The 21,910-nt window shown below is 43.9% G+C and overlaps 1 pseudogene; it reads left to right on the forward strand.

The window, feature by feature from the left end:
- The first annotated feature begins 18,759 nt into the window (after positions 1–18,759).
- On the forward strand, positions 18,760–21,378 carry LOC147892979 (laccase-4-like; annotated as a pseudogene).
- Positions 21,379–21,910: the final 532 nt, after the last annotated feature.

Genomic DNA, 21,910 nt, shown 5'->3' on the forward strand with positions numbered 1-21,910 from the left:
AGTGGGAATGGGGGGGGGAGGAGTGGGGGTGGGAGGATGGGAGTGGGAGTGAGAGGTGGAGGTGGGAGGATGGGAGTGGGTGGGAGAATGGGAGTGGGAGTGGGAGTGGGAATGGGGAAGGTGGGGGTGGGGTGAGGGTGGGAGTGGGAGGGGTGGGGTGGGAGGATGGGAGTGGGAGAGGGAGTGGGAATGGCGAAGGTGGAAGAATGGGCGTGGGCATGGGAGTGGGAATGGGGGAGGTGGGGTGGGAGGATAGGGGTGGGAGTGGGAATGGGGTGGGAGGATGGGAGTGGGTGGGAGAGAGAGAGAAGATAATCTAATAGAGAGGCCAATGGGAGAGGAGTGTTAGAGTTAGCTCAAATGTCCACCTCTCATGTAACCCACCAATATTCTGTGTACCCAATGTTGTAAGGCCCCCATATGAGGAGAAGCCATGATGGGTATCAGATATTGGGAGGGATCCCCAGTTTAGACACTGGAAGGGGTCTTAGAGTAGACCAGATGGTTATGAGACGGCTTAGGAGCCAAGAGTAGATACCCGTCTGCACAAAGGGGGGGTTCGGGGGGGCGATAGCCCCCCCGATAGCAGGGGGTCCGGGGGGCGCAGGCCCCCGGTGGGGGTCTGGGGGCAAAGCCCCCAGCGGCAGGGTCCGGGGGCTGCCGGTAGCCCCAGGCCCGACGGTATGACCTATGCGCGATCCTTCATCTGCCCGACGGCATGTTTTCTGAAGGGTCGGTGGTCTTCTAGGCCGACTGTCTATTAGGCCGACTGCCTATTACAGGGCCGACCGTCAACCACTTACACTATATAAGTGGCCACCCCCTATCATCATATCACCAGTTCTTCACGCTCATAGTCCTCCGTCCAGCATCTGTCTAGATCACCATCGAAGCTCTGTCTGTAGAGCGCACGGGTGGACAGCCAACCATCAGTTGTATCAGCAGTTTGGTATATCAGAATTTTTGTATTCTCTCCAGCTTTCCATCGTGTACTTGCGTTTTGTTGTTATCTTCCGCTGCGTACTATTTTCTTACATGGTATCAGAGCTCAGGCTATCTGAGTAACGACTTTATTGCAAGTTCAACGAGCTTTGTTAGCAAAGGCTACTAGGAGTGATGGCTGCACCAACCCCGTTGCGAATTCGTCCACCTGCCTTCAATGAAGGCAAGCTCGATGGGACGAATTATACTTTGTGGAAATTCAAGATTAGCACGATCTTGGATTCATATGAGCTTCTGGATACTGTTCTGGGATTGGATCCAGAACCGGTTGGATCACCGAATCCAAACAACCCCAACGTCATAACGCCACCGAATGCAGATCTTCTTCGGGCATGGAAACGAAGGAACGCAGATGCACTCTGCGCTCTTGTTACCAGTTCAAGTGATTCTGTTTTGACTCTGATTCAGCACACAGACAAGGCAAGTGAGGCTTGGAACATACTGAAAGGTCAGTATGAAACGCGGAATCAGACCAGAATTCAAAATCTGGAGAATATGCTTGCTGCAGAGAGGTGCTCTGATGGAGAATCTGCTGAGACATTCATCACACGGATCAAGAATCTACGTGATCAGATGGCGGCGGTTGGGATTATAAAGACCAGCGAAGAGTTGGCCAGAAGGTGCATTCGGATCCTTCCACAAAAGTACGATGCGTTGGTCACGACACTCAACACGCAGGTAAGAAATCCACCCCTCACTTTTGAAGAGTTCAGCGCGATGCTTCTAGAGGAGGAGATGCGAATGAAGACCCGCGATGGCGGAAGTGATGCAGCATTCTCAACCACATCCAAAGGGAAGGGTGGAGAGAAGAAGAATGGTAAGAAGAAGAAGTTTTCAGGTAAGTGCCACTACTGCAACAAAAGCGGTCACATGATCAAGGATTGCAGAAAGAAGCAGCAGGACGAAAAGAATGGCACTACACAGTCTTCTTCGAAAGGCAAGGAATCTGCCAACACAGTTGAAACTGAGTTGGAGCTATGGGTTGCAATTGAAGAAATATGCTCCTCAACAGAAGTTTCAACAACGAATGATTCGTGGCTCCTTGATAGTGGAGCATCCCGTCACATGACCAGAAAGAAGGACTGGTATAGCTCTTTCAAGCCTCTACAAGAGCCCATGAACGTGACGGTCGGTAATAATGCAAAATGCCCTGTGGAAGGTACAGGTACTATCTCTCTTTCCATTCAAGAGGGTGAAACTAAAGAGCTTTCTGATGTATTACTAGTTCCCCAGCTAAAGAAGAACTTGCTTTCGGTTGCTGCGATAACTGATCGCAACTTGGAGGTGCGTTTCAAGAGGACCGGAGCAGAAATCCTTAATGCAGCGGGCAAGGTGGTCGGCAAGGCAGTAAGGAAGAACAATCTCTACGAGCTGACGGCACTAACAGTCTCTTCAGGAGTGGGCATCAGTAAGGTATGGCATGAAAGATTTGGTCATCTTAGTTATCCTATTCTTTTGGAAATGCAGAAAACAGGGATGGTTGCACACTTGCCTGCACTCTCAAAGGTGCAGGAACCTTGTGAAGCTTGTATGATGGGCAAGCAACAAAGGAAGGCTTTTCCACATGAGAGCGGCTATCGGGCAAAGGCTCCTCTAGAATTGGTTCATGCTGATCTCAGTGGGAAAGCTCCGACTCAAGCTTTGGGGGGATGTAACTACTATATGCTTATCGTCGACGACTACAGTAGATACATGTGGGTGTATTTTTTACGAGATAAGGCTGAAGCTCTTGGAAAATTCAAACAGTGGCAAAAGATGGTGGAAAACGAAAGCGGGCTGAAGGTAAAGAAGCTTCGCACGGATCGAGGAGGAGAGTTCCTGTCAAAAGAGTTCGACACATACTTGCACGAGAATGGCATTAAGCGCCAACTCACGACTGCACATACTCCGCAACAAAATGGTGTTGTAGAGCGTCGCAATCGTACTACCATGGAGATGGCACGATGCATGGCACTAGGTAAAGGATTGCCTAAGTCTTTTTGGGCTGAGGCAGTCAATACAGCAGTCTACATCCTCAATCGAAGCTTCACAAAGGCCTTGACGGGCAAAACACCTTTGGAGGCTTACTCAGGTAAAAAGCCTTCCGCTTCTCATTTCAGAACATTTGGATGTGAGTGTTTTGTTCATGTTCCAGATAGCACCAGAAAGAAATTAGATCCAAAGAGCAGAAAGTGTATCTTCATGGGCTATAGCCAGGAGTCAAAGGCGTACCGGCTATATGATCCAGAGGCAAAGAAGATCGTGGTCAGTCGTGATGTGGTGTTTTGGGAACAGCCACATACAGTGGAGGAGGAGGTATGCCCTTCCACTTTATCATCAGCCGTAAAAGTAACTCACCTTGTGCCCGTATCTAAAGCAGAGTTGCAGAATGAGGAGGAGTACTTCGAGGAACAAACTCCACCAACACCACAACATGCCTTGGCTCCACAAGGTAAGCCACTTCCAAAGTGGGCAAGGCAGCTCTTTGATGAGAAGAATCCGGTTCCAGACTTGGCGGAGTCATCTGCAGATGGACTTCGACGATCAAAGAGGATAGAGGAGCAGAAAAGGGCTTCTGAACACATAGTCAATATGGCCTTGATGGCTGAGATTATGAAAGTTCAAGAGCCTACGAATTTGGATGAGGCAATGGCGGATCCAAATTGGAAAGCTGCCATGCAAGAGGAGTATGACAGCATCATGAAGAATCAGACTTGGGACTTGGTTGATCGTCCAGAAAAAAGGAAGATCATTGGTACCAAATGGGTATGGAAGGCTAAGTACAAATCTGATGGATCTTTGGAAAAGTACAAGGCTAGGCTTGTTGCACAAGGATACTCTCAAGTTGAAGGCTTTGATTTTGAGGATTCCTTTGCTCCTACAGCAAGGATGCCAACTATTCGGGTGGTACTTGCCTTGGCTGCTCATAAGCAGTGGCCGGTGTTTCAAATGGACGTGAAATCTGCGTTCTTGAATGGACATCTCAAGGAGGAGGTATATGTGTTCCAGCCACCAGGATTTGAGGTGCCCAATTCAGAGAACAAGGTTTGCAAACTAAAGAAGGCATTGTACGGGCTGAAACAGGCCCCAAGGGCATGGTACCAACGGATTGATAGCTTTCTCATATCTATTGGTTTCTCAAAAAGTGCTTCTGATGCTAACCTGTATGTTTGTAAGCAGGATGGCAAGTATGTGGTAATAGTCCTTTACGTGGATGACTTGATCATCACAGGAGATCATGAGAAGATGCTGCAACAGTTGAGGGAGTCGTTGAGTTTCGAGTTTGAGATGACAGATTTGGGGCTCATGCACTTTTGCCTCGGCATTGAGGTTTGGCAAAAACCTGGCAGGATTTTCATCTCTCAGCAGAGATATGCTCGTGAGATCTTGAAGGCATTCGATATGACCGAGTGTAAGGACGTGGTCTCTCCCATGGAGGTGAATGGTAAGCTCTCAGTGGAGGATGCATCACCACTTGTCGACATCAAGGAGTATAGGAAACTTGTGGGGAGTCTCATTTTTCTGTGCAACACTAGACCTGATATCAGCTTTGCAGTTGGTGTACTTAGTAGGTTCTCAAATCAACCTCGAGAGAACCATTGGAAAGCAGGGATGCGTGTGCTAAAGTACGTGAAAGGTACACTGGAGTATGGCATTACCTACAGAGCAGGGAAGACCTTGGCGGGTTACTGTGACTCAGATTGGGCGGGAGATTGTGATTCTAGAAAGTCAGTTTCTGGATATTGTTTCTCACTTGGTTCAGGAGTGTTCTCTTGGATTAGCAAGAAGCAACCAACAGTGGCACTATCTTCGACGGAAGCTGAGTACAAGGCAGCATGCATTGCTGCTTGTGAAGCAGTTTGGCTAAGGAGGATCCTGCAAGACATAGGAGTTCCAATCGAAGATGCGACGGTTCTAAAATGCGACAATCAGAGTTGCATGGCCATTGCAAAGAATCCTGTGTTCCATGCTCGTACAAAGCACATAGAGATCCAGTATCACTACGTACGAGAGCTCATCGAGGATGGAGTCATAGAGCTAGAGTATTGTCCCACAGAGGACAATTGCGCAGACATCTTCACGAAGGCTCTTGGGAGTGATTTATTGTTGCGGCATCTACATCGACTCGGCATTGGTCCGAACACGTAGTTCATCTTCGGGTGAACATTGAGGGGGGGTGTTAGAGTTAGCTCAAATGTCCACCTCTCATGTAACCCACCAATATTCTGTGTACCCAATGTTGTAAGGCCCCCATATGAGGAGAAGCCATGATGGGTATCAGATATTGGGAGGGATCCCCAGTTTAGACACTGGAAGGGGTCTTAGAGTAGACCAGATGGTTATGAGACGGCTTAGGAGCCAAGAGTAGATACCCGTCTGCACAAAGGGGGGGTTCGGGGGGGCGATAGCCCCCCCGATAGTAGGGGGTCCGGGGGGCGCAGGCCCCCGGTGGGGGTCTGGGGGCAAAGCCCCCAGCGGCAGGGTCCGGGGGCTGCCGGTAGCCCCAGGCCCGACGGTATGACCTATGCGCGATCCTTCATCTGCCCGACGGCATGTTTTCTGAAGGGTCGGTGGTCTTCCAGGCCGACTGTCTATTAGGCCGACTGCCTATTACAGGGCCGACCGTCAACCACTTACACTATATAAGTGGCCACCCCCTATCATCAGATCACCAGTTCTTCACGCTCATAGTCCTCCGTCCAGCATCTGTCTAGATCACCATCGAAGCTCTGTCTGTAGAGCGCACGGGTGGACAGCCAACCATCAGTTGTATCAGCAGTTTGGTATATCAGAATTTTTGTATTCTCTCCAGCTTTCCATCGTGTACTTGCGTTTTGTTGTTATCTTCCGCTGCGTACTATTTTCTTACAAGGAGATAATGTTATAGAAGGACCAATGAGAGAGATGCACTTAAAACCCTAGTTTTTCTTATATATACTCTCCTTCTCTCATTGTTTCTCTCATTTCAACAAGGTAGAGCAAGAGGAGAAGCAAAAAGAGGAGGAAGAGCAAAAGCAAGCACAAGCATAGATCTCCACTTTTTTACAGGTACTTTTTTTAAAATTTGTATTCTTTGAAATTTTATTATAGAGAGAGAACTTAGAGAGAAAAAAGTGAAGGAAATACTTTTAGAGAGAGATTATAAGAGAGAGAGTCTTGCTGCCTCGGCAACAAAAGAGAGAGAGAGAGAGGGAGAGAGAGGAGAGGAGGGGGGGGGAAAGAGAGGGGAGAGAAGGGGAGGGGGGGAGAGAAGGGGGGGGGGGAGAGAGCGACAGAGAGGGGGGGGAGGTCACTGCCGCGACAGCGGAGAGAGGGGGGGAGAGGGAGGGGGGGGGAAAGGGAGGGGAGGGGAGGGGAGGGGAGAGAGAGAGGGGGGGCCGCTGCCGTGGCAGCGAGAAAGAAGGGGGGGAGAGAGAGAAGGGGGGGCACGACAGCGAGAGAGAGGGGGGGAGAGAGAGAGGGGGGCCGCTGTCGCGGCAGCGAGAGAGAAGGGGGGGGCGAGAGAGAAGGGGGGGCACAGAGGGGAGAGAGAGAGGGGGGGCCGCTGCTGCGACATCGAGAAAGAAGGGGGGGAGAGAGAGAAGGGGAGGCGCGACAGCGAGAGAGAGGGGGGGAGAGAGAGAGGGGGCCGCTGCCGCGGCAGCGAGAGAGAAGGGGGGGTGAGAGAGAAGGGGGGGGCACGGCAGCGAGAGAGAGGGGGGGGAGAGAGAGAGAGGGGGGGCCGCTACCACGGCATTGAGAGAGAAGGGGGGAGAGAGAGAAGGGGGGGCCACTGCCGCCGCAGCGAGAGAGAAAGGGGAGGGGGCAGCACGAGAGAGAGGGGGGGCCACTGCCGTAGCAGCGAGAGAGAAGGAGGGGAGAGAGAGAAGGGGGCCCACGGCAGCGAGAGAGAAGGGGGGGAGAGAGAAGGGGGGCCGCTGCCACAGCAGCGAGAGAGAAAGGGGAGGGGGCAGCACAAGAGAGAGGAGGGGAGAGAGAGGGGAGAGAGAGAGGGTGGCACTGCCGCGGTAGTGAGAGAGAGGGGGGAGAGAGAGAGAGGGGGGGCCGCTGCCGCAGCAGCGAGAGAGAGAGGGGAGGGGGCAGTGCGAGAGAGAGGGGGGGCCCACTGCCGCGGCAGCGAGAGAGAGAGGGGGGCCGCTGCCACAACAGCGAGAGAGAAGGGGGGGAGAGAGAGAGAGAAGGGGGGGCACGGCAGCGAGAGAGAGGGGGGGAGAGAGGGAGAGGGCGGGCCACTGCTGCGGCAGCAAGAGAGAAGGGGGGGGAGAGAGACAAGGGGAGGCGGCACAGCAGCGAGAGAGAGGGGGAGGGAGAGAGAGAGAGGGGGGGCTACTGCTACAGCAGCGAGAGAGAAGGGGGGGAGAGAGAGAGAAGGGGGGTGCGGCAGTGAGAGAGAGGGGGAGGGAGAGAGAGAGAGGGGGCCGCTGCCACGACAGCGAGAGAGAAGGGGGGAGAGAGAAAGGGGGGGTTGTTGCCGCAGCAGCGAGAGAGAAAGGGGAGGGGGCAGCACGAGAGAGAGGAGGGGAGAGAGAGGGGAGAGAGAGAAGGATGGGAGGGGAGGCCGCTGCCGCGGCAACGAGAGAGAGGACGAGGGAGAGAGAGAGGGAGGGGGGGCCGCTGCCGTGGCAGCGAGAGAGAGGGGGGGCCGTTGCTGTGGCAGCGAGAGAGAGAGAGAGGAGGGAGCAATGCGAGAGAGGGGGGAGAGAGAGAGGGGGGGCCGCTGCCACGACAGTGAGAGAGAAGGGGGAGCATGGCAGCGAGAGAGAGGGGGGGAGAGAGAGAGAGGGGGGGCCGCTGTTGCGGCACCGAGAGAGAAGGGGGGGGAGAGAGAGAACGGGGGGAGGCACGGTAGCGAGAGAGAGGGGGGGCTGTTGCCATGACAACGAGAGAGAGGGAGGGGGGAGAGAGAGAGAGGGGGGGAGGCCGCTGCCGTGGCAGCGAGAGGGAGAGAGGGGGGGAGAGAGAGAGGGGGGGGAGGCTGATGCACGAGAGAGGGGGGAGAGAGAGAGAGAGGGGAGGCCGCTGTCGCGGCAGCGCGAGGGAGAGAGGGGGGGAGAGAGAGAGTGGGGAGAGAGAGAGAGAGGGGGAGAGAGAGTGGGGAGCGCAAGTGAGAGAGAGAGAAAAGGAGAGGAGAGAGTGGGAGAGAGAGAGAGAGAGGGGAAATGAAGAGGAGGGGAGAGAGTAGACTAAGATGAGAGGAAACGTAGACTAAAGCGGAGAGGAAAGAGAGAGAGAGAGAAGAGAGAGAGAGATGGACGAGAGATGAAAATTTAGAGAGGAAGGACACAAGAGAAAGTACGATCGAGATAGAAAATCTTACCAATGAAGAGGAGAAATGAGTGGGCGACGATCAAGAAGAGATAAAGGAGAGATGTTTTGATGGAAGAATTTGGGAGCTATGATCAATGAGGCATATTAGAGGAGATTGGTGTGTGATTTAGTCGAAACTTAAACAAACAAAACTATAAACCTTGGTGTTTGATGAAAATTTAGAGAGGAAGGGCACAAGAGAAAGTACGATCGAGATAGAAAATCTTACCAATGAGGAGGAAAAATGAGTGGGCGACGATCAAGAAGAGATAAAGGAGAGATGGTTTGATGGAAGAATTTGGGAGCTACGATCAATGAGGCATATTAGAGGAGATTGGTGTGTGATTTAGTCAAAACTTAAACAAACAAAACTATAAACCTTGGTGTTTGAAAAGAGAAACGTGTGGAAACTAGAATTTCGAATTTCCCGCCTTTTTTTAAACTATGAATCCTTGTGTTTGAAAAGATAAACGTGTGAAAACTTGAAAATTGTGATAAAAGACAACCTTATGTTTGAAAAGACAAATGCATGGAAACTTGAAAAGTGTGAAAAGACAAATGTATGCGAAAAGTAAAACTTGTGGAAACTTGAATTTTAAAATTTCCTTTGTTTTTGAATTTAAAATGAGTTTCACTTTCATTTTCAATTTACTAGTTTAATTTAAACTATAATGCATTTTGTTTTGGAATATAAAAAGTATAATTTTAATTTTATTACATTTTAAATTAAAATTTTAAAAGTAGTTTAACTTACATTCGTTATTATTACTTTAATTTATTTCTTTTTAGGGAGAATTAATATATTCTTCTAGGTAAATATTAAAATTTTAATTTTAAGTCTTATTTTCTTTATTTTACGTTATTTTTTCATAAACTTTAAGTTAAATTGAATTTATTTATATTTCAAATTTTGTGATTTCAAAATTTTAAGTCTTATTTTCTTAATTTTACTTTATTTTTTCATAAACTTTAAGTTAAATTGAATTTATTTATATTTCAAATTTTGTGATTTCAAACTAATAAGAATTTACTTTATCAAAGTTTAAACTTCTTATGATTGTGAATTAAGTTAAATTAATTTGAATTAAAAAAGAGTTTGGGGGTTTGGGTTTAAGGTTTGGGGATGAGGGTTTGGGGTTTCAGAGTCAGGGCTTAGGGTTTGGGGTTAGGGATTAGGGGTTTACGGTTTAGGGTTTGGGTTAGTGTTTAGGGCATTAGTATTTGGGGGTTAGCGTTTAGGGTTTAGGGTTTAGGTTTTGAGATTCAAGGTTTAGGGATTAGGGTTTAGGGTTTGGGGGTTAGGGTTTAGGGTTTGGGGGTTTGGGTTTAGGGTTTAGGGTTTAGGGTTTTGAGGTTTGGGTTAAGGGTTTAGGGTTTAGGGTTTAGGGTTTTGAGGTTTGGGTTTAGGGTTTAGGGTTTTGGGGTTAGGTTTTAGGGTTTTAAGGTTTGGGAGTTAGGGTTTAAGGTTTGGGAGTTTAGGGTTTAGGGTTTCTGGATTTGGGTTTAGGGTTTAGGGTTTGGAGTCAAGTTAAATTTATATTTTTTATTATTTAAATTCAAATTTATTAAGATTTTAACTTCTTATTGATGTGAATGTTCAATTCTTATGAGTTGTAAGTAAATTAGTTTTTGAAAATATAAATTTTATCTTTTTTAAACTCACAACCTTAGTGTATTAAAAAGAATAATGGAAAATAGATTATTTTTTGCTTTTAATTCGCAACCTAAGGATATTAAAAAGAACAATGGAAAAGAAATTATTTCTTGCTTTTCTTCGCTTCGATGGTTGGTGTAGTCTAGATTAGCATAGATTAGTTTGTCCTTAGAGGAGAGAACTCCAAAAAAACCAATCAAAGCCATGCTCAAAATTTCCTGACTAGTTCCTAATTGGAGTCAGTCCATTCGTTCACATTCGGTTTCACAGTCACAACAACCCTACCATTTAAGCAACGATTAATGTTTTTAAAATTTCAAGATGATTGGAAGTTGTATCAGTGGACATGACAGATTACAGTTGAATCAGTTAAGGGACTAGACATAGCAGATTATATTTGTACCAGTTGTGGGAGTTGACAGAGCATTTTACACTTATATCAGTTGCGGGAGTTGACAGAGCATTTTGCACTTATATATGACAGACTTCAAATTTGTATTCATAGATCATTGTAAATCCTTATTTTTTTTCACATTTATGCTCTAAGCCTTGTAAAGCCTTTTAGGCTATTCCCAAAGCATGAAATTGTAAATCCTTATTTTTTTTCACATTTATGCTCTAAGCCTTGTAAAGCCTTTTAGGCTATTCCCAAAGCATGAAATTGACATCTATATGATTGGGAAGAATAAAAACTTGAGGTGTATTAATGGGACTCATTGTACTTTTGATTTTCAAAGTAATTGTAGTTTGTCAAAGTACCTAAAATTTGTCTTGTGCTTGAATATAGGATGGATCTTGAGGCTACAGCATTTGTCAATGGTATGACACTGAAATACAATGGAAGAATTTATGCCCCAAAGGACTTCACAAACTGGACCATTGTTGACACAACAAAGAAAGCATGGTTCTTGGTCTTAAGTAAAGGAAATCTCATTCTAGTGATGACAAAGAGAGAGTTGGAGAAAGATGAGTGGGCATCAAATGTATCTTTCTCAAAGAGCAATTTGATTCAAGGGGGCACCTTAGTAGGAATAAAAATTGAAAAAGATAGCAGTACAATGATGATTTACACAAAGTCAAGAATGAGCAACAGATCATTTCTTCTTTCTAAGAAAGATGCAATGCACTTTGTGATGCCGCCGCCAAAAGCACCTAGATTTCGTGAATTGGTTCCTGCATTGGAGATCCTTCAACATGTGTGGGAGGAATTTCCCATTGAGGAAGCAAGAAAAATGCAGTCAAAGATTATCCTTTCAGTGTGTCATCAAACAAGGTTCAACCTCATTGGAGGGACCTAAGGTGCGAGAATCCACACATGAGAAAGGAAGTGATGAGACACGCCATGTAGACCTAGTTCATGGTAATACAAATGAGAGAGGAACTAGAGTGGATGAGACAGAACACATTGTAGCAATGGATGAGGGTCTTGTACACGTGGATGCTTACAAGGGATCTACATCTGAGACATGAATTGAATTGGTGAAGACCGGACATGCACATGCATCTCAGACAGAAATTGAATTGAGTGAGACACGACATGCATCAGATAAGACAGGACATGCACACACATCTCTTGTTCATGGTATTACTCACTTAGATGGTGTAACTCATGAAGTTGATGGAATAACATAACAAGTGAAGCCCTTAAGTATACTTGAAGTTGAGGCAATAGAAGAAGAAGTAGGGTGATCTAAAGCGGTTCACATAGAGCCCCTAAAAAATAAACCTTGACGTCAAATGCAAAAGGCAAGTACTTCACGAGCTACAGTTCCAAGTCCTATAACTAGAAAAAGAGGTCGTTCATATACAAAGAAAGGGCAAAGAAGAGAAGAGGAAGAACATGAAGAGGATGCGGAGGGTCTTGAAATGGAGTCAGATCTAGAAGCAGAAATGTTATCAATGAAGAACCTAAATCTTTGCTTGAATGAGGCTGTGATAGATGAGGATCCAAGATATATATGGGGCCAGAAGACTCAAGTTATACACGCTTCAACAGTGGTCAAAGCAAGTGTCTTCACCAACAGCAGGACCTTAGATACAGCGTATGCTGAAAAGATTTTTCAGGCTTTGATTGATGGAAAAAAACCAGTTGTTTCTAATTTGGTACTCCGTCCAAGAACATTTTGGCCAATCATGGGAGATTATAGTCAATCCATCAATTTCTCTCAGCCTATAGATTTTGAGATGCAATTCACTAAGTTCCTCGGAAAACAAGTTCCCTCACTTCAAGAAGGACAGAGTTCAGTGAATGATCCAGAATGACATATAAGGGATGCCAAGAGAAATTTCTTAGCTCATTGTACATTTGAGGCAATACATGGTCAGCACTATGCCTATGCTTGTAATGAGCGCTCTAGAGATGCATACAAGAAAGGAGAAATTACTTATCAAACCTTCGCGAGTGTGCCTCAATTTCACTACTATTCTGCATGCATTTGTATCTTCAAGAACAAGAAAAAATATTTGATTGAGTCAAAAATACTTAATCATGACGTTTATGCACTACGAAAAATCACCTCCACTTCAAAGATGTTGCTCAAAGCTAGGACGATATGGAAAACTTTTAATTCTCCTTTGACCACTCTCAAAAGAACTGCAACTAAAGTGGAAGCGGATAATCTTGTTGACTTCTACACATGCTTGAGTGCCATTGTACCAAGGGGAAAGCAGGCAAGAGCAGAGGTGATTACAAGCTTTAAGACAGTAAGGGATAGGTATCAAGACTACACAAGCATACTTTTCCATAGTGATGAAGTTTTTCATCAGATCAAAGACATGTGTCTTGCATGTGAGAAAGGAGATGTCACATATGAGGCTCCATCATTGATTAAAGAGAAGGCAAAGAAGATTGAGAAAAAAGAGGTGACAGCTCGGATGTGGAGGCCTTTAAGAAACTTACCAGACAAATACACAAGTCTTGCTACAGAGAAATTAATGTCCAAAGAATGGTTTTTTGGCAAAAAGGATAAAGATCATTGCATGGAAGATTGCATCATCCAACAGGTCAAGCGTGATGCAGTAAAGAGTGCAATTGAATATTTATTGGCAGAAAAAAATATTCCAATTAGCCAATGTAAAATTGATCATAACATTGTGAGGCAGACGGCATCAACTTTACCGTAAGCTAAACAGAAGGCTTGGGCGCATAAATGGGTGAAGGTAGAAGATGATGGATCTGAAATTACTCCTTCTATGAGAAGTGACATTCCGGAAAATATGTATGCATATGCACAAAAAGTCATCAATAAGCACACTCTCAGAAAAGAAAAAACTTTGAACAAGGGCTTTTTCTTCATACATGAAATCATTTCAGAGTCTGGGAAGAGTGTTGAGTGCAAGGGAGTTTCATTGAATGATTTTTTGTTCGACGACACTGCTTGGGAGAGACCTCAGTTTTTCTTTGTCTATGAAATATCACCGGATGACATTCGTCAACTCCTTGACAGAATATTACATACCACCATTGGTAGAGTGAGACAATGTAACATAGTCATATTTGCTGATAAAGATGACAAGGAACAAATGTCTACTACCCTAGAAAAACAATATGGCAATGAGCTTAAGATTTACAATGGTATATACTCAAGAAAAAGGGACGAGAGAATGCGGTCTCAAGATACAGAGTCTAGAAACCTTTTTCTTGTGCATGAAGAGCCCTTACAATGATCACTCCTTACAAAACAATATAAGAGGGAATGCAAAGAGATTGCAACTACTGCTAGAAGAGCATGAAGCTCCAAGTCCCCTCCATCGCAACGCAAATCACTATGAAAGGCCAGTAAAAAGTGCTGATCTTTTAATTAGTATGATGGAATTTTTGCTACGTCCGGATGGGAAGTCACATTGTGTCGAATGGGACATTTGTTTGAAGCTCTTATTAGAAAAGGACACAATGTAAATATTATTGAGAGCCCTACTTGCTTGGAATAACTTGATACCGTGGCTTCTCTCACAATAAATTAAGTTTGATAAGAAAGGTCCGATCTCACATGAAGAGGATGCTGACATAGAGATGGTCATGTATGATGAGAGCAAGAAAGATGATGAAAATGATCAAAGCTCTAGATATAATAGTGAGGACACCAGTGATAGCAAGGAAGCAGAAGAAGATGGATATGACACTGACCTTGCCTTTGAAGGTTACATAAAAAGACCACGAAGATATGTAGAGGTATGAAAACTTATGTTTAATTTTCTTTATTCATTTAAAGGTCTTTTTAAATTTATAATTAATTCAAAATTTTGAATCTCATAATTATTTTATCCTTTTATAGGAGAAGGGAGAGGAGGAGGATGAGGAGGACATAGCTGGAGTAGAGAATATAGAAAGCTCATCTCAAGAAAGCAAAGCTGCTCTGGCTATCCATCGGATGACTCTAGAAAATAATCATACCTTGTAGCAAATGGAGAAGTCATTTCAAGTTAGGTTTCAAGTTCGAGAACAACCTCTTACTTTTCTATTCGATGAAGAGGACATTTCAATCCTTATAAACTTCAAGAAAGAGGTTAATGACAAGGTCATAATAGCCATCCTCAGGTTTGACACAGACTTTTTACTGACTCTATGCTTTTGTATTTCCATTGGATCAAATGAACTAATATTCTTTTCTTTTTATTACAGTATGGTTTTACAACAGCTTCCCCTATATATACAAAGATGTGCATATATGGTCGATCCTCTTGTTTCTAGTGTACTTAGCAATAAGCAGAAGACCATAGATGATGTTTTTAAGTGGTTGCAACCTATTGATTTGACTGCGGCATGAGTTATCTTTACTGCATATCACGAGGAGTGAGTATCAATCCCTACCTAGCTTATCTCTTACATTGTGGAGGATTATATCAAATAATAATTATTCTTAATTGATAATGCAGCTTGCATTGGAGCTTGGTAATTGTGGACATCTTAGCCAAGCAATGCTTCTTTGTCAATTCAATAGCATCTATCCATGGCAGTGTGTCAGAGTAAGTATAACCTACTTGTGTCATAATTATGTCAATGAGATGCATCCTATGCAATGCGCACATTCATTTATGTTTTCTATTTTGATGTGTAGATCGGCTCGAAAGTTGGTAGGTGCTATAGATGCACTTATGCAAATGGAGGGTGATTTAGAAGATCAAATAGAGTATGTAACATGCCCTGCAGTGAATCAAAATGATGACCACAGTTGTGGGTGGAGAGTCGGATATAACTCACGAATGCTTTTGGACTTATTCTATAAGCATTTCGTGGCTCATTGAACACAATGAGTGACTCCCATTCAGGAAGGTCCACATTTGTTAACCTTCATGGGGCTTTACCACTAATGCTGAGGACCTAAACCTCATGAAAGTCTTGAGTAGTATGACAAAACCTCCTGGGTACACCCCCCACAGATGACTCCATGGCTGTGAGAGATGAGACCTCCGAGAGCTGTGAGAGATGAGACCTACTGCAGTTGTGAGGGACGAGACCTCATGGGGGGAAATGAAAGCAAGAAGGAGTGAAGTGATAGGGCAATTTCCTGTAAGAGGTTGAGTCAATTAGTGCAGATTCTAAGCAAGGAAAGAGATTGACAACGAAGAAAGGAGATACAATGATGATGATGGCGAGGAAGAGGGTGATGATGATCAAGAAGAAGCATGAGCTAGAAAGAATGTATCATAATTAAAGATCTACCATAGCCTCTTGATGGTTGAAGGTGATAAAAAATTATGTTGATGCTCTAGATGATGCTTGATTCTTCTACAAACGCTATGTTGTCTTGCATAAAATCAACCGATTCACAAGCTCTTTTCTATTGCATCATCTACTTGATTCATCCGTTGTTCTTGCATGTCCTTCTCTCTGTCCCTATCCTTTTTTGTGGTTTGACTCTATGACAAATGAGACCTTGAGAGATGAGAGCTGCGATGTTCCAATGAGAAGTGAGTAGGTAGTTACAAGTGAAGGACTAGTTTCATCATGTTTTGAAATTGTAAGTCCAACTGGACATTTGAAACATGCATGGTGTCCAATCCGTAAAGCTATGTAAATTCCACCACCAAGAACTCTTGAAAATGTGCTAAAAGAGTGCTTATTTAGTACACGCTTTTAAGAATAAAAGACATACCAGCCAAACATACATACACCCCATGTCTTCCATGCTCTGTTCGGACAACTTTAGTAGATCAACATGATTCATCTTCACTTCATAGAACTATGTGGTTGGGCTAATGGCATGACATCGACGTCAACAAACTCCATAACCTTTGAAGTCAAATCATCCATCTTGAACACAACCTTTCATTGGATACAATTCAATGGTCTATCTTACACACAAATGATGGATTCAAAGGCTAATCTCAACAACTTAATGAAAGGTGACACCAAGTATTGATGAACTAATACAAGCATGCCTGGTGAGGAAATATTGCATATTAAAAAGAGAATATCACATTTGTTGAACCTTCTGGTGTTGCTTTCGGATCACATGAAACAACAAGAATTAGTGTCCTTCGAAGACCTATGTGTGGGAGAGAGCTTAAGAGAGGGAGAGTGTAGAAAGGAGAAAGGGAGGGACCTATTCCAGCTAACGACATAGGGATTGGAAGCATGCGAGTGAGAGGGATGAAGCCTGTGAGACAACAAGAGAGACTAGAGACATTGAGAGAGAGTCTGAGAGACTGCACACACACACACACACACGCGCACACACACACACACACACACACACACACACACACACACACACACACACACACACACACACACACACACACACACACACACACACACACACACACACACACACACACACACACACATTATTGGAGGGACATCGAGAAATTAAAAAAGCTCGCTGTGAGGGGGAACATTTGATTGGAGATCATAGAATCCTTATGTGCGGGGAAGGATCCCTCATTTTACGAAATACTACTATACTATTTAGTACTAAATGGCTTCTCAGAACTCCCCGTTTTTTGCCAAAAAGTGTACTTTCACCCTTCACTAGAGTATTGGATTTTGTCATTACAATAGGCATAAAGTCAAAGGCTACCTACCTAGAACATGATTTTTTAAAGATGGTTGTTGAGAATATGCTACAGATTAAGAGTTTTCAATGGTGAGTCATTCATAGAATAAGATGGAATCTCATATAAGGCTAGAATAGGTATCCCTCTTAGCCTAGAGGATAATGGCATGCAAGGTGAACTACTTGAGATTGCATAAAAAGGTAGGGAATCCATCTTCTTCATGATGATTCCTAGATTATTGCCTTTAATTTACCATAATAGTCTAGATGGATTAGGACTTTCCACTTGTAATGAATATACAACTAGGAGGAACAATCCTCATTAAAACATTATGGTTAACAAGTGTCTTGTTGTATAGCACAACTTACTAAATTGGAAAATGAAGTCAATTCCTATTTGCATGTGTTAAGTTCCTACCAATTGGACTTTTCCTACAAGTAGGGATTGACATATCAACTATCATACAAAATGTTTCCTTTTAATATACGAGGGGCATGGGTGCCAGCTAATGCTAATTTATGGATTTCGAGGGACATAACCACAAAAAGTTAAAAATTAAAAAATGAGGAAAAAGTAGCCAATAAACATCTAGAACATGTGGCAAAATGTTAAGAATTAGAAACAATCCCTTTAACTCCTCACATCCAATGGGCCATTCAATCACAATACCACTAGTAGTAAGTGAAATGGTAGTGAGGTGAACTAAAATGGAAATCGTATACCAAGAAGTACGATGATATTATAAGTTTGTAAATAAATGGATATTGTATACCATGCATAAGTCATAAAGTAAAATAATATTACAAGCATAAGTGTTGTGTAGAATAATTATATTAAAAATGAATATCTTGGTTAGATTTTGTGAAGGCTTCTTCAGAACAATTAACACAAGATTAAAGTAATGAGTGTCGACGCAAAAAAATTATAGGTACCTAAAAGTGTTGCATATAGGCGAGAAAAATGGTTAACAAGTGTCTTGTTATGTAGCACAAAAATAAGGGGAAGATGAAGTCAAATCCTATTGCATGTGCCAGTTCCTACCAATTAGATTATTCCTACAAGTAGGCATTGACATGTCTACCTATTATGCAAAATGTTTCTTTTTAATATAACGGGCTTGCTAGCGCTAGCTTATGGAATACCACAAAAATCATGAGAAGACAAAGTATCCAACAAGTATCAAACATGCAGCAAAAGGTTCAAAAGTCTCAAGAGGGTCACCACGTGAAAACCTTACATATCCCGTGCGTTTAAAGAGTACTTTTATATAAACCCCTTATCTATAACTTGTAAGCCTTAAAAATAACCCTTTTTTCTATATGAACTTACAAACTTTTTCTCATACCCCATTTAAAAACCCTTTGTGTAAGTATATTTCTATAAAAATTTGTGGGAATTTGCTATTTAAAAACCCTTTCTCTTAACCCAAACCCCTTTAACTCCTCACGTTGAATGGGCCATCGGATCATAATAGTAATTAGGTGAACGTATACAAAGCACTAAATGCTGTAGCAAAACAATATTATCAGAAACATTTAATCCCAAGGATTAAAGTAGATCGAGGGAACGGTTGTATGGATGCCTTCCGTGAAGGTTTCTTAGGGCAATTAAGCTCAATAAAAAGTTTCTTGTGGAAGAAATATAAATAAAAAACTTCTTGTGGAAGAATTATAAATTAAGAGAGATTCTTATCCGTCAGGTATTATAAATGGAGGGCTAGCCTCAGAATTTATCATGATATACTCTCTTCTATGATCTTCATCTTGCATGCATCTTTCTTCAACTTGATCTTTTGGTATTCGCACACTTATCCAATCATGCAGCTTCCCTCCCTCTTCCCCTGCACGTTCTCCTTCTTCCTATTCTCATTCATCCTCTTTCAGCTCGGTTCTGCTAAGGATGTCTACTTCAATTTTATGGTCAGATAGTAGTGTTCAGCCTCTAATTTATGTCCTACTCCCCCTTGCCCATTGCTTTTTTATGCATTCTGCATTTCCAGTATAATCAAGGTTTGCCTATTTAATTCCATCTCCTCGCTCTCGCAGATTCAATACACAAATGTAACCCGCCTCTGCCACACAAAGTCCCTCGTATCTGTGAATGGACAGTTCCCTGGTCCAACCAATTATGTCACGGAAGGAGATACTGTGATTGTAAACGTTACGAATCTAGTTTCATACAACGCAACCATTCACTGGTAGCTGCTCATTCCTTTCATCAGAGGCAAACTCTCGGCTGTAAATCCGCATGCACGTACCACAATAATTCGAGTAGAGGCTCACCCTGCGGAATTTCTCTACTAGGCGCTTCTAAAGGCGCGCACTATTGGATTTGATCCGCAACTTACGTTACATTTCCACTTTTATCATTCAGGCATGGCGTCCGTCAGCTGCGCTCTGCCTGGGCAGATGGGCCGGCCTACATCACCCAATGTCCGATTCAGACAAACCGATCTTACGTATACAGATTCCAGGTAACAAAACAAAGAGGTACGATGTTCTGGCATGCGCATTTCAGCTGGCTGCGAGCGACTGTCTACGGAGGCTTCATCGTCCTAAAAAAGAACACAATACCCTATCCATTCGGCGAGCCTCAGCAGGAACTGCCTCCCATCCTTCTTGGTAGGTTCACACGCACACATCTGCACAATAGATTACATATGATTAACCTGCACGTACTTAAGATGATTCACTTATGTCGTATGTATCTCCTTCAGGTGAGTGGTGGAATGCCAATGTAGAAGACGTTATAACGCAGGCACTCAATTCCAGCCAACCAGAATACAACATATCCGACGCCATTACAATCAATGGGCAACCCGGTGACCTCTACAATTGCTCGTCAAACGGTAAAAACTACTCGCGCTCAGAGCTCCGCTAGTTCTCCAAAACGATTGAATCAGAGCTGTCACTCCGAAACAAAAGGAAATCACAAACTATATATAACATGGCTCTTTGTCTTTCTGATTTACGTGCACGGTTCAGGAACAGTCGTTTACAATGTAACGCAGGGAGACACGGTTCTCTTGCGGCTAATCAATGCTGCGATGAACTTTCATATGTTCTTTTCAGTCGCGAATCACAGCCTTACAGTGGTAGAGGCTGATGCAGAATATACAGAACCTTTCACTACCGATGTCATCCTTCTCGCTCCCGGGCAAACTACAAATGTGTTATTGACGGCTAACAAATCTGTTGCTCAGTACTACATAGCCGCTTCCGTTTATTCCACCCTTGTTCCTTATCCGACGACGCCCACAACAGCTATTCTTAGCTACAATGGCGCCATTGCTTCTTCGAACTTGACTCTTCCCACGTTTCCGTTGGCCAACGATACTGCATTCGACGCCAATTTCACTAACAGTCTCAAAGGCAGGAATTACTCTGAAGGCTTCTATTATAACGATGTGCCCCAGCCTGTCGATCTGGATCTCCTCCACACTATCGGTTATGGCTTCCAGCCTTGCCCTGCAGGAGTAACGTGTCAGGGTCCCAACGACGCAGTCCTCAGAGCGTCCATCAGCAACGTCACGTTTGTCACGCCCGACGTCTCCTTAATTCAGGTAAGCCATCAAGATTGACGGAACCTTTCCTGATTGATATGATTGATATATCGAAACGCAAGCATCCCGACCTGTTTCTTTTAAGAAGGACAAGGTATGGTGAAGACGATCATGTCAGTTACATTGGCCAAAGAGTGGTGGTCAGTCCTATTACGGCTTCTCTTAGCACAGAGCAAATCACTGGCCCTTCCAACTGAGAGTCGAAATTGACGCTGCCGTGCCTTGTTCTTGTGTCTCCTTCCAATCAATATCCAGCAACATCTTTGCTACCCTGTTTCAGGCGTACTACAACAATATCAGCGGCGTTTATACACCTGATTTTCCGGATGTTCCTCTCTTCCAATACAACTATACCGGCGTGAATCCTGACGACGCGCATTCCATACAATAGCAGCGTGCAAATAGTTTATCAGGATACTGCAACGTTTGTCTTCGATTCACATCCCATCCATATTCACGGCCAGAGCTTCTACGTTGTGGGCACCGGAAGCGGTAATTACAACTCCAGCAGTGATCCAGCAGGATTCAATTTGGTGAATCCTGTGTTGAGGAACACAATTTCCGTTCCATCAGGGGGCTGGGCGGCTGTACGCTTTCGTGCTGTCAATCCAGGTAAAGGGCTACTCTGATGAATTGCAATCAATTGTCAAGTTTGCAACGAAGATTTTAAAAGTAATAGATCAAGACAAGCTGCGTAAGCTCGTATACTGAAAACTGAGATGGATGGAAAATTAAAATTACAGGGGTGTGGTTTGTGCACTGCCATTTCGATTTGCACCAGGCGTGGGGGATGGATATGGCGTTCATTACCCTGAACGGTATTGGGGAGTTGAAGACGCTACCGCCACCACCGTCTGATCTTCCTCCTTGCTAGTCTAAAATGCGGAAAAACCACCTATGGCAAAGTATAGTCTCCTCGTTAACAGTTGTTATCCATTTTAGTCGTTTATAACTAGTAAATGCAATCACCTATAATTAATTCTGTTGAGCCGTATGGCCTTTTATATGTAACCATTTTACTCATCTAATAAAATATCAATATATTCCGTTAAGCTACTGTGTACTCTATCTATACATTATTCTAAATTCAAACATGGTATCAGAGCAGTTGTTCCACAATGATCGTGTGTGATCCATAGCACCTAAGAGCATGAAACACAACAAACCCAATTGGTTAGGGAATTGATGATTCATTCTACAAACATGAGTCTACGTTGAACATGGGGATAGCTTCATTAAAGCAAGCGTCATTGACAAATTTGACAGTACCAATTATCGTGTGTAATATTGAATTTGTCTTGCTCGAAAGAGACTTGTGGGATGTGGTGTGGCATTTATAAGAAGACTTACAGACAGACGATTTAGAGGTATCAACTAACTTACAATTGTGGATTAGGATGGGGTGA

This window comes from Dipteris shenzhenensis, chromosome 16 (genome assembly GCF_047967505.1).
Source record: "Dipteris shenzhenensis isolate YYH24624 ecotype China chromosome 16, Dip_SZ_1.0, whole genome shotgun sequence".
Taxonomy (NCBI): domain Eukaryota; kingdom Viridiplantae; phylum Streptophyta; class Polypodiopsida; order Gleicheniales; family Dipteridaceae; genus Dipteris; species Dipteris shenzhenensis.